Raw genomic sequence first — 12,740 nt, 5'->3', positions numbered from 1 at the left:
TATTTTTAATCTTCAGAACAGTCACGAATATTAAACTATGCAGGATATGTCTCCAACTTACCTTGGTTCTCAGGGTAACACACTGAAAACATACTGAGACATTCATACAATTTATTACTTTTCATTATTTTTTATCAATGGAAAAGCTAAGTAGCAGCAGCTCATGTTGGAAAATCACTAAAAAATAATTCTTCTTGGGTTTCAAATATCATCACAGGCTCTCACTATAAAAATCTCTTTCTGATACTGAAGTTAGATTAGCCACTTCTATTTTAGCAATTAATATCACTGTACTTCATGATGCCAACACACTTAAATTTAAATATATGGACCCTCTTTGTAATCTCACTCTGGAGTCTGTGAAAAGCTTACAATGCATTGCTCCAAAACAGCCAAGATGGTTTTGGGGTTACTGTAACAAATGAGAAATGTAGTCATCAAAACCCTTACATTTTTTTTTTTTTCATAGTTAAAATAGCATTCATTCATCCATATTAATTTTTTGTTTTATTTTTCTCCTGTAAACATTGTTTAACTGAGCTCAAAAGTAACAGATTAACTGAAGTTAAAAATCACTTCCCTAGCTGTAATTCTAAGGAAGTATGATGATAACATTTTAATAATGTTTAATTTTCCAAACAGGGAAGGATTAACATTAGGTATATATATAGTCAAAATATGTAAGATCTGTGTGATAACACTTAAACCCATGCTGGGCACTAAAGCACAGCAGCTGGAACTTCTGATTTCAGCCTCTTTCAAATGCTTCAAAATTCTTGGAAACAAACAAACAAACCAACAAAACCCACTTTCCTGGTTTTGTTTCTCTCAATCTCTTTCTCTTTTTTTTTTTTTCTTTTTGTTTGTTTGTTTAATTTCAGCCTGCATTAAAGTGTTTAACACCAAAATTATGGTTACTGCTGGCTACTCACTATATTACTTTTATCTTTTCTCAGAACTAGCACACAAACTAAGATTACCATAAAACAACAATTTTATTTGAGAAGTTTAGCCAATATACCTTTTCAGTTTGTGGGAAGAGAACTCTATCTTTTGAGAGAATGATCCCAGAAAAGCCATTAGTTCATTTATTCTACATGTCTTTTAAACTGTAGTCCCTGGCTTTATCTGTAGCTGTATCTGCCTTTCCCTGAAAAAGGGGCCCTGAAGAAGGGATAAGCACATTGAGCTATAGCTTCACTGGAAACTCTTAAGCAAGTGAAAATCTCTTACTATTTCTTTATTTCAACAGTAAATCCAACTTGAAGGTATATTTCAGAAGGGAGATTATTTGGAGCAACTACTTCTACAAAACAGATGCTCCCCAGTGAAAATGCCAATTTTTGAGCATAACAAAGAATCAACTTTAACATGAGCCTCTTTACGATACCGCACCATAATATGACAATAAGGATGCAACAAAGTATTTATTGGAAGTTTCCTGTGGTTTAATAGTTTGATTTAAGGAAAGGATTTTGAAACATTAATGGGGAGATCTCCTTCACAGACTTGTCAGCAGCACTGCCTGCAGAACACAGGAGTAGTAGGATTCATGCTGAAATTGGAATAATCCTGCACAACTCAAACCAGGAGACAGACCTCAAGCAGCATTTCCTATGCAGTAGTTTGTGGGATGTCTGCTGCTAGAAGACTAAAATTGTACTTACAAAATGAAGGCATATTGGACGTAGATTGGATCGAAATTTAAAACTATATTTGCTACTTTTTCATATGATGCCATTTCATATTTGCTTAAAGCAGTGAATCTCATTCTGTAAGACGCAGTGGCCAAGGAATTCAGGACATTATCTGTGGCTCAGAAAAATTGCCTGCTTTATCTATGTCAACTCAGTAGTGGAAGGAGATATTTTTGGCACTGATAACCAGGTAGTTTCTCAGGTCAAAATCAAGTAATTAGTGAGAACTACTTCTGTAATACCATTAAGTAAACAAATGTGTAGTTGCGGTATTCAAATAAAAACCTGTGATGTAAGGGTTGAATTTGCTTTTAATTAGTATCAATATTTAACTATGGCTACCTTATTGGATCACACAACTGCATACCATCTTTTCTGTAGAAGAAAAGAGAGTTAGGCTACTGAAAGAACAAATTTCTTGTTTCTCCAGGCTTTTTTTACTACAAATCATTGTCCAGCAATATATTCCTACTTTTTCCTTTACTTGCTGCTCCTCCATTGTGGTACAGACAATTCTCAGGGGTTAAACTAGAACAGATGAACATGGATTTCCCATGCAGTTTGCATGAAGATCAGCCTTAGGCATGTTGTAAATCAGGAGTGAATAGATGATCTGATACTATAACAAACAGTTTGATTAATGTTTCTTGTTTCCAGAGTGTCATTCATAAAGTTTAATGAGAATAAAAATTTCATTACATGGCAAAATGACAGAAATGCTTCCTTAAAAGAATGCTTACAGTGGAAGCTCTGGAATTTCACATAGATTGAACTCCTAAAAATATCTTTCAGATCTTTATAAAATTATCCCTACAATACATAACTAAATGATTTAGAGTTGGCAAATGCTATTTTTTCTCCTCTTGAACCAAATACAATAAACCAATCTAGCATTACTGTAATGATTTCAAAAGCTGTACCCCTCCCAGTCTCCATTAAAAATAAAAGTAAATAAATAAATAAAAATAAAGTGCTAAGAACAGTAGAGAAAAAGACTTAATTCATTGTATGTGACTTTTCAATACTTTATAATGTGGAAAGATAGTGTTAAAGGTTTTACTGGGAAACCAGGTGACAAAATGGGGACCTAAAACAGACATGCCAGGGATTGCCATCTACAATTCAGAGTGATGAAGAAAAGGTACACCAATAGTGAACAGTGTCTATCTCACAATGCAGTTCTCAACACTAAGAATGATTCCATGATTCTGTGATTCTTTCAAATGATTCCATCATTCTATGATTCTTACATGTACAGATAATAAAGGTCTTCCTCTATGTGTTTGTTGCAAATCCAGGCAAAAATATTTTTCATTAGTATTTGATTTAGTGGGGCATTTTGTTTGTTTGTTTGTTTTGTAAGACCCATCCTAAGGCATCAATAAGTTCTGAGATTATAGTTAATTTTTCTGAATAATTATAAAAGTACCATAGAGCCTGTCTTGAAAATAAACAGTTCATAATGACTATATATATAATAAATATTTTTCACTTTTAGTGATACATTAATTATTAAAGACCTCTGGAATTTCTATGGCAACAGCGTACTTAATAAGATCACATTATTCCCGGTTGCATGTTTTATGATGACCTTCTGTTGCTTTCTCAGACGACAATCAGTAAGAAATGGTCACCTGAATCAGAAATTCCAGCATGATTCTTAACATTTCCTGGAATGGAGTAAAACTAAGCCCATAACATATCTTCTTGACCTTCACTTTATTGGCCTCTGCTATATGAAGACTAAGCACTCTTGGTAACCACATATTCAGATTTTATCCCTTTTATTGGATGATGCATCCAATGACTATTAGCACAGGGGTTTCAAGGGAATCGCTGTTCGGAAGAAAGACTTGAGACTTTTGAAACCACTCCCTCTTCATTGTAACAGAAATTTTATTCTATAACGAACAATTTAAAACACTAGTAATTCAAGTATCATTAAGTAACTTGAGAGAGAAACAACTGTAATACTGTGCAGGAGAGCCACTACAAAAGAAAGTAATCAAAAATCAGGGATTGGAAAGTAAGACATCAGGAATTAAAATTAACCATGCTCTTAAGGTACATTTGTTGATGAAACTGGATTTCCAAATAAGGTTTGCAAGAACACTTAAAATATAGACCCTTGAATTTCCATGAAACTACATTTAGTTATATATCTTTGCTACTCTGTTAGCTTTAATTAAGGCAATATTCTTAACTAAAGCCACAAAATGCTGTAGTTTTCTGGCCTTCGGAGCACTTGAAACTTGTTTGCTCGAATAACCCAAATAGAAGATCAGACATGTACTGTCTCTCAGTGGCACTTCCAGCATCTCCACACTGTCCTTTATAATTACCATTGAGCTCAATGTAATGTTTGTTTTATTTGTTCTGTGTTAGATAATGAAAAATAAGGAAGGATAAAACAAACCACAACAGGACAAAAATCTGTTACTCTTTCTCTGGATACATTGGAATAAGCTCAAATCACAAGAACTCTAACATTAGATGTTTAAGAATTGATGAAGTCATAAGAAAGACACATTCACTTTGAGTCTTTTTGCTGGCAGGAAAAAGAAAAGGACTTAGTCCACATTCAGTGAACAAAAACAGAGAAAAACATCAGAAGTCTTTAAATAATAAAGGAGAGGGTCAAAATCATTACTTTAAAGGTACTTCTAAGAGTTTATCCAAAGAGTATAGAAGTAGATATTTCTATATACCACCCTCTCTTTCACTGCACTTAATCTGGAGAATATATACAGACACGGGAAATTATGAGTATTCTTGGAAGAAAAAATAAAAATAATAAAACCTGATTTTATCCAGGTAGTCTGAGTGGCAGTGTCACCCAGGCACCACTTTATATGAGAATTTTGAAATTGCAGTTTAAACTGCATTGACTGTTCAAAGAAAATAGATGCTGCTAGTTTAAGAGACAATATAAAACCTTACATCCTCAGAAAGAGTGAGAGTTCACAGCTATGATTAAAAAACCCTTTCTCCTGTAAAAATTGCACAGAATTCCCAGTAAAAGGCAGAGAGAAATAAGTTCAAAGGTAGTCTTAGCCATAAAAAAAGTAATGAATAGCACACCAAAATGGAAAGGATGGAAGAAAATGCTTCTTGGTAGCACTGAGAAATAGTGCGAATCTCATCTTCACAAAGATTCTTTGGTTTGCCCAAATAAGACTTTGGGTTTAAAATCCAGCAAATCATTACTGCCATAAAAATTGCACAGGTACAAAAGACAAACAAAGACTGATTTACAGAGTAGAAGGCATCTTCTAATGAAATGGTAATTCTGGTCTGCTTAGCTAATCAGTTAAAAACAAAACAAAAACAGAAGCAAAAACAGTGAACTGGAGGGGAAAATGATGAGGAAGAAAGAAGGCAGAAAAATCAGATTTGTAGCACTAGTTACTGAAAACATAACACACATACAAAGGTATCCTCATTCTTTAAGTCCCCTGTTAGTGTATGGCAAATTATAGCAATTTGGGGTGGGGGTGGAAGGGAAGATTGTAGTCCCACAATAAAAAGTGGCTAAAAAATTCACTCAGCTTTATCTCAAACGACAAACTACTGCATTTGTTCTTTTGTATTTGTGTGAGAGGAAAATAATGACTTTTTTTTTTTTTTTTCTGAAGCAGCTGAAATAGAAATCTCTTGTCTTTACAATTAATGTTATTTATCTCAGAAATTTCCCAATTTTGACTTGTTCCAGCTGGCCACATCAGCATATTTCATTCAATTGTCAGCTGTGTTCTTAGTGCTGGGAAGAAATAGGTTCACATCAATGTACAGCCAGTCCAAAGTCCTGACTACAGATAATGCTCCTAATTAGTCATTCCCAGGGGGTGATGTGCAAAGAGGCACCAGTTTAGCACTGTTAAAATGATTTCTGAAGAGTTTCCAGCATTTTTACCAAAGGAATCAATCAGAAATGGCTTCAGAAGAAAATGTAATTGCTTTCAAGGATTAAAATTTTAATCAGGAGTATTCAATTAGCAGTTAATGTTGAGATCCACAGTTTAGATTTTTATGCAAATATACTATTCTTATACTCAGTCTTGAAGATAAAGGCAGTTCACAGCAAATGCAGTTCTGTCTCTCAGCTCATCAAGTCAGTGATAATTTACTTTGAAGAATATTTTACACTTGCTGCATTTGGAAGTGTGGAAATCAGTTCACTTTTACCCCTTCTACTGTAATTAATCTTCTTTGCATTAGTTATGTGTGGCAGCTCATAGCATTTTCCTTCATGTGCATCTGGTGGTTTCAAAGATATTAGACCAACATAAAATAAATAATATATATTAACTGTGTAACCAGAACTGAAACCTGCAAAAGATTGTTCACATTTACTTCTTTAAGAGCATTTCTTTAGGAGCTGAAGATCAACAGCACAAAACATACACATTAGCTAAGACTCAGGTTTTAATATCTATTGATAAAAATATCAGAACATTTTTTGAAACTCTTGCCATAAAATGTCATGTATGCTGGGAGCAGAAGCTAATAACATTTGCACATAAGTAGATGTAGAGATATTCTCAAACACAAATACAGGCTGGAAGAGAATGGGTTGAGAGCAGCCCTGATGCATGTGGGGGTGTTTGTTAATGAGAAGCTTGACATGAGCTGCCAATGTGTTCTTGCAGCCCAGAAAGCCAACTGTATCCTGGGCTGCATCAAAAGAAGTGTGGCCAGCAGTTCAAGGGAGGTGATTCTCCCCCTCTACTCTGCTCTCATGAGACCTTACCTGGAGCATTGTAAGCTCAATCAGCTCTAGGGCCTCCACCACAAAAAGGATATGGAGCTACTATAATAAGTCCAGAGGAGGGCCACACAGATGATAAAAGTCTTGGAGCACCTCTCTCAATGAAATCAGGCTGAGGGTGTTGGGGTTGTTCAGCCTGGAGAAGAGAAGACTCCGGGGAGACCTTATAGGGGCCTTCCAGTACCTAACTGGGCCTACAGGAAAGCTGGGGAGGGACTTTTTGTCAGGGAGTGTTGTGATAGGACAAGGGGTGATGGCTTTAAACTAAAAGAGGGTAGACTGAAATCAGCTATTAGGAAGAAATTCTTTACTTAGAGGTGGTGAGGCACTGGAACAGGCTGCCCAGATAAGTTGTGGATTCCCTATTCCTGGAGGTGTTTAAGGCCTGGTTGGATGGGCCTTTGAGCAACTTGGTCTTGGGACGTCTCTACCTGTGGAAGGGGAGCTGGACTTAAAAGATCTTTAAGGTCCCTCCCCACCTAAACCACTCTATGATTCTGTGATTCTGTGATTCTTGAACTCTGGCAGATATGGTGCCCTGACCATATCTGGGGAGCCTGTTCCATGGCCCAGCCACCCTCTTGGTGAAGAATCTTTTCCTGATACCTAACCTGAACGTCCCCTGTGTCAGTTTCATGCCATTGCTTTGGTTTCTAGCTCTGATTTTTTATACCATAAATATATGTCTCAACTTAGGAACATCAGGGTGCACAGAGAAAGCCCACTTTTCAGCTCTACTTTCCAGCCCCGAGCAGTGCTGAATCACTGAGGGAAAACGGATGCGATGATGTTGTGCATGCCAAAAGCATACTTTTCTTCCCTCCCTCCCTCCCTCCCTCCCTCCTTCCCTCCCTCCCTCCCTCCCTCCCTCCCTCCCTCCCTTCCTTCCTTCCTTCCTTCCTTCCTTCCTTCCTTCCTTCCTTCCTTCCTTCCTTCCTTCCTTCCTTCCTTCCTTCCTTCCTTCCTTCCTATTGATAAATAGACAAAGGAATAGAATTAAGTATCATAGAACCACAGAATATCCTGAATTGGAAGAGATCCACAAGGATCATAAAGTCCAACTCTTGGCTCCTCACAGGACCACTCCAAAAGCAGACCATGTGTCTGAGAGCATTGTCCAAATGCTTCTGAAACACTCCATCAGGCATGCTGAAGTGATCACTGCCCTGGGGAGCCTTTTCCTGTGCCCAACCACTCTCTCAGTGAAAAAACAAACAAACAAACAACCAAACCAAACCAAACCAAACCAAACCAAACCAAACACAAACCAAAAAACACTTTTCCTAATATCTAGCCTGAACTTTCCCTGTCACAGCTCAAAGCCATTCCCTGTAGTCCTATTGCTGGTCACCAGAGAAACAAATCAGCACCTCCCAACTCTGCTCCCCCTTGTGAGGAAGCTGCAGGCTCCTCAGTCTATGCTGAACAAACCAAATGACTTCAGCCCCTCCTCATCTTCCCCTCTAGACTCTTCACCAGCTTTATAGCCCTCCTTTGAACTCTATCAGGACATGTCTGTCCTATGATCATTGTCTTACATGGAAGGAAAGAGAAGAAAATAATTTTCTTTATAAACATATATATGTATGCAAAATATATATATTTGCTTTGTGTAGCTTTTACTTTCCCTGTACTCCCCAGCAAAGCAAAGTTGAAGAAATGCAAAAATGCAAAAAAAAAAAAACAAACAACAATTAGGAAGCACAATAAAGCCAGGATAGATAAGGTCTCCAAACACAAGTGTACTGGTAAAGTACAGGGACTTGGGGAATGCTAGCATCCTTATAGTGTGCATCAAGTGGACTGTGAATAGGTCTTCACAAAAAAACAAACAAATAAACAAACAACAACAACAACAACAACAACAATAAAAGTCTTCTTGGCATGTCATCTCCTGCATTCTTTACTATATTGATAGAGCTTGCTGTCCTTAATGGTAAAATGAGTTTAGCCTAAATCCTTGTGCTTACGCTTAGGACTTCAATGCTTAGGGTATATTGTTATAGTAGGATTTTTTCCAATTCAAACAATTAAAAAGAAGTTTTATGTTAAGGAAATTTTTCAGGAATTATATTTTGTACCTCCATTTCTTAGCATCTACAAACTGCATTGCTAGATGCAACCTCTTTACAAGATACAGCACTACCAGAGTTTCCAACAGAAACAGTACCCAGTGCTTAATTCTGAATAATTTTATAAGACTAATATATTCTAAGATAAATAAGTATGGAAATTTCTTCATTGCATTTGACCCGACAATCCGGAAGGTGTCAATGTAGATTCATAAGAATTTCTTTAGCAATAAACCAATAGTTCACAAAATGGAAATTTGGAAGTGATGATTTACAGGTGCTGGGGGCATCTCTTCTGTTCCAAGTTTTTAAAGGACCATATTTTTTCCATCTCTTTTTTTTCATCAGCAATTTAATATCTGTAGAACTTCCATATTTCTTCTTTTGAAGGCACTAAAGGGTATTTTAGTAATGTATTTATCTACAGCTAACAACCATAATTAGCTTAAGTTATGGAATGCCCCAAATGAAAGAAGAGCAGTTTATAGTTCTTCAGAAGCACAGTTTGTGCTTCTGCTGTTTTGTTAAATATTTGCTGAAAACATGATTTGCATCATTTGCAAGTTACATAAACCTTTATAATGATGGCCTAAGGTATTATGCAAAAGTTATTTAAGTAATTCCCAAAGATTGCTGCTCAGTGCACCAAGCATTAATCATCTGTTGAGTCTATTATAAATGCAGAAGCAATTAAGTAGATCTGTGGTAAGAACAGGTTATTGCCAGGTTTACACAGAAGCATTTTTCATTTGTGTCATTACTGATGAAGATTGTTGTGTTTGTTTGTTTGTACTTTTTTTGTTGTTTGTTTGTTTGTTTGTTTGTTTTTCACTTAGTCAGGAACAAAAATATTACATTTTGCCAGAAATTCTTGAGGTGTTTTAAAATTAAAGGCAGAACAATAGAATTTTGGTAAATTATATATCAATAAGGACATTAAAGCCTTAAAAATATAAAGCTCAAATTTCAGTTTTATTTAACACAATATATATCTGGAGTGACTCCACCAGCATTAAGAAAATAATTCCAAATATAATCATAATAGATGCACACACACAAGAATAAATCTGCTACCCCCAATATGTAGCAACAATTCATTTATATGTTACATAATTAATATAAATCAGTATCCTAAGCTCTGCACAGAATTTGTTCAGAAAGCATGCAGCAGAGTCAGTCTAATATACAATTATTATTTGGGTTTAGTTTCTGAATGTACAACCCGCTGTCCTTGCCCTGTGAATTCATTGAAGTCAATGAAAATTTTACTTGAGTAAAATATAATCAAATGCTACTATCAGGCAGGCAAAAAACTATTACATGAGGAAACAAAGAGCATGAAGAAGAAGTTCAGTAAGCTAACATGTTTGCATGCATACTTTAACAGTCTACTGCTTCTGTAATGGAAGTTTTTCTTTGCTGAGCTTGGGTAACTGATAAAATACACTTTCTGTATGAAATATGAAGCTTCTGGCACCTTGAAGCATGCACAAATTGTTTTTGCTTTTATACAAATATCCATTTTCTTGGTGTATTGAAAAGGTTGATGTTATGAAGAATCCGGCTATCGTACAAGATACTCAGAAATCAAAATTGGACCAATCCAAAAAGACATTACAGAATCACTGAGAATCACAGAATCACAGAATCACAGAATGGTTGATGTTGGAAGGAACCTCTGAAGATTATCTAGTCCAAGCTTCCTGCCAAGCAGGGTGACCTAAAGCATTAACATTCGGTTACACTGTTATTTTTCTTAAAAATTCTATAGTTTGAGCATGCTCTGATTTCCAGTTCTAGTTACATAAGGAAAAAAACTACCTCATAAACAAGGCTGTCTCATTGGAAACTTCACACAAACCTACATGCTGAAATCTGCCAATTAATCCAGGATTACTTCATGTGTTTTAAGTTTTGGATGCAATGTGTAATCATGTTTTGATCTCACCATTGCCCACTCAGTTCCAGCTGGGAAGTGTCATTTCATTGCCATCTTTGATATGACTGAAAAGCATGTTACCTCTTTGACTAGCTACTCAGCAGAAGGGAATTTATTAGGGTCTTTTCTTTTTTATTCATTATTCTTGGTGAATAGCTTGAGAAACTGTAATGAATATAGTTATTTAATATGCTTCACCTATTTCAAAAAGCTTACATCTAGACACCTGTGCCCAGGTCTTAGATCTTACAATCTAACCTTTTACATGAAAGTCCTCTGAATGTTTGTCCAAATGTTTAACAAGTAAACTCAAACTGCAGGGAAAAAAAAAAAAAAAAAAAAAAAAAAAAACAAAACTTAAATGACACTATCCATGTTGCAAAAAAATTGAAGTCAATTTAACCAGTAATTATGCATAAGCATGATCTGACCACACTGAAAGGAAAAAGTAACCATTTAAGAGACTCTAGGAAAAATAGTCTTTGAAAACACACAGCCAGTTGTCTCTCTACTGGCTCCAGTAAACCATTTGTGTATTTGAATACAATAAACATTCCATTAGCTGTTGATTCTTTAATCAAGATACAATGTCTTCTGCATAGACGACTGTCTGACAATGCAACCTGAAACAGGCAAATCAATACGAGGTCATTTTCAGCTCAACATACATGTATTTAAAGAATCTCTATCAAAATACTCAAAAAAAAAAAAGGAATTTAACTCCTCACCTATGTTTGTATCATTGTTATCTCTACTTAGTTGCACTTTCCTCATTTTGGTGGCAACCAACAGGACTTCATTAAAAGAAATGTAATATAAAAGAAATAATGAAAAAACAAAAACAAAAAACAAACAAACAAAAAAAAACGTTTTAAAGAATGCTTTTCTGAGAGGTTGGATTTTGCTGTAAGTTTTGCCATAACTACTCAAAGGGAATAAAATATTAAATATTATTAAATAAATATACAGATTAAATATTATTTTGGTTATTTACTTTTATAAGAAAAAGTAAACTATCTGTGAAGACAACCTGTTCTCTGTGTCTCAGGTGAATGGAAGAAGTTGCAAGGATCTTAATTGCCACACGGGATCTACATGTTAGAAATTAGGGAAAAAAATTTTCAACAGTTAGAAGAAATGATAAAGGCCAATGCACAGTACATCACTGGGAAGTCTTTAAGAACAAGTTGAACAAGGCATCTCTAAGGAATAACTCATGAGTAGGAAATGCCACCTGGAAGCATGAGAATGGACTAGGTGACCTCAAGATCTCTTCTAAATCTGTGAGTCTATATATTGGCATAGTAAGATTATTTCCAAGGGCAGACTGACTCCCTATTGTTGTGCTTTACCTTCATTCATAGCTCTTTTTTTTTTTTAACAGGACTGTAAGCAATCAAGAGCTAAGGGTAAACAGAGGTTGTTTATCAATTTACTTTTTAATCTTTACCAGCAAACACAAGAAGCAGATTATATATCTATAACTAGAGACTGCATACACACAGCCTACAAAGAAAACTTGGAGAATGGACTTAGATTTTAATAATTAATTGTTAAATAATAATATTGCATATCTCACTGTTATTTTGATAGGAAAGGAAGAAAGGAAGAACTCCAAACTTATAAACTATGGGAAAGGTACTGTCCATGTGCCAAATTTGGTCACTGTTTCAAGCTAGTTTAAAGTGTCTTTCACAGTATTAACCACATTTTAGTGCTAGCCTCCAACTACATTACAATATTTTCCTCTTATATGAGGTTTACCTGAGTTTTCTGATATAGAGAGATACTAATACACATCTCCCAATTTCTTAAATAAGTAACACTAACTGAACCCGCATCATTATTAAATCTTTCATATGAACTATTCAATTTCTTCCAGAAGTGAATAATTTGTCCTTGAAAGTATTCACTGACATTCACAGGCTGAAGGAATTTAGTTTTGCTTAGACTGCTGAAACTTGTGCATTGTCAGTAAAAACATTTTGTAATGAGGTTACAGGGTTCTTTCTACAGTAGTAGAAATTGAAGCATCTCAACAGCAGAAATTCTTAAGGAATTGAGCCCTGCAGTTATAGAGGTTACTATGTTTAAACAGATGTAACTATCCAAACAAGATTTAAATATCATACTTGTGTCTTGTTATGATCAAAGTAGTGGTGAAAATCACTACTTGGCTTAAAAGAAGAAGAGAAAACTGTCAAGTACAGCTGGTAGCTAAATGTCTTGAAACAGAAAGTCTCCCTCAACTCCTATTCCTTTAA

The sequence above is a fragment of the Anas platyrhynchos genome, chromosome 2, assembly GCF_047663525.1.
Source record: "Anas platyrhynchos isolate ZD024472 breed Pekin duck chromosome 2, IASCAAS_PekinDuck_T2T, whole genome shotgun sequence".
NCBI lineage: Eukaryota > Metazoa > Chordata > Aves > Anseriformes > Anatidae > Anas > Anas platyrhynchos.
Note: the sequence above shows the minus strand (reverse complement) of the source record.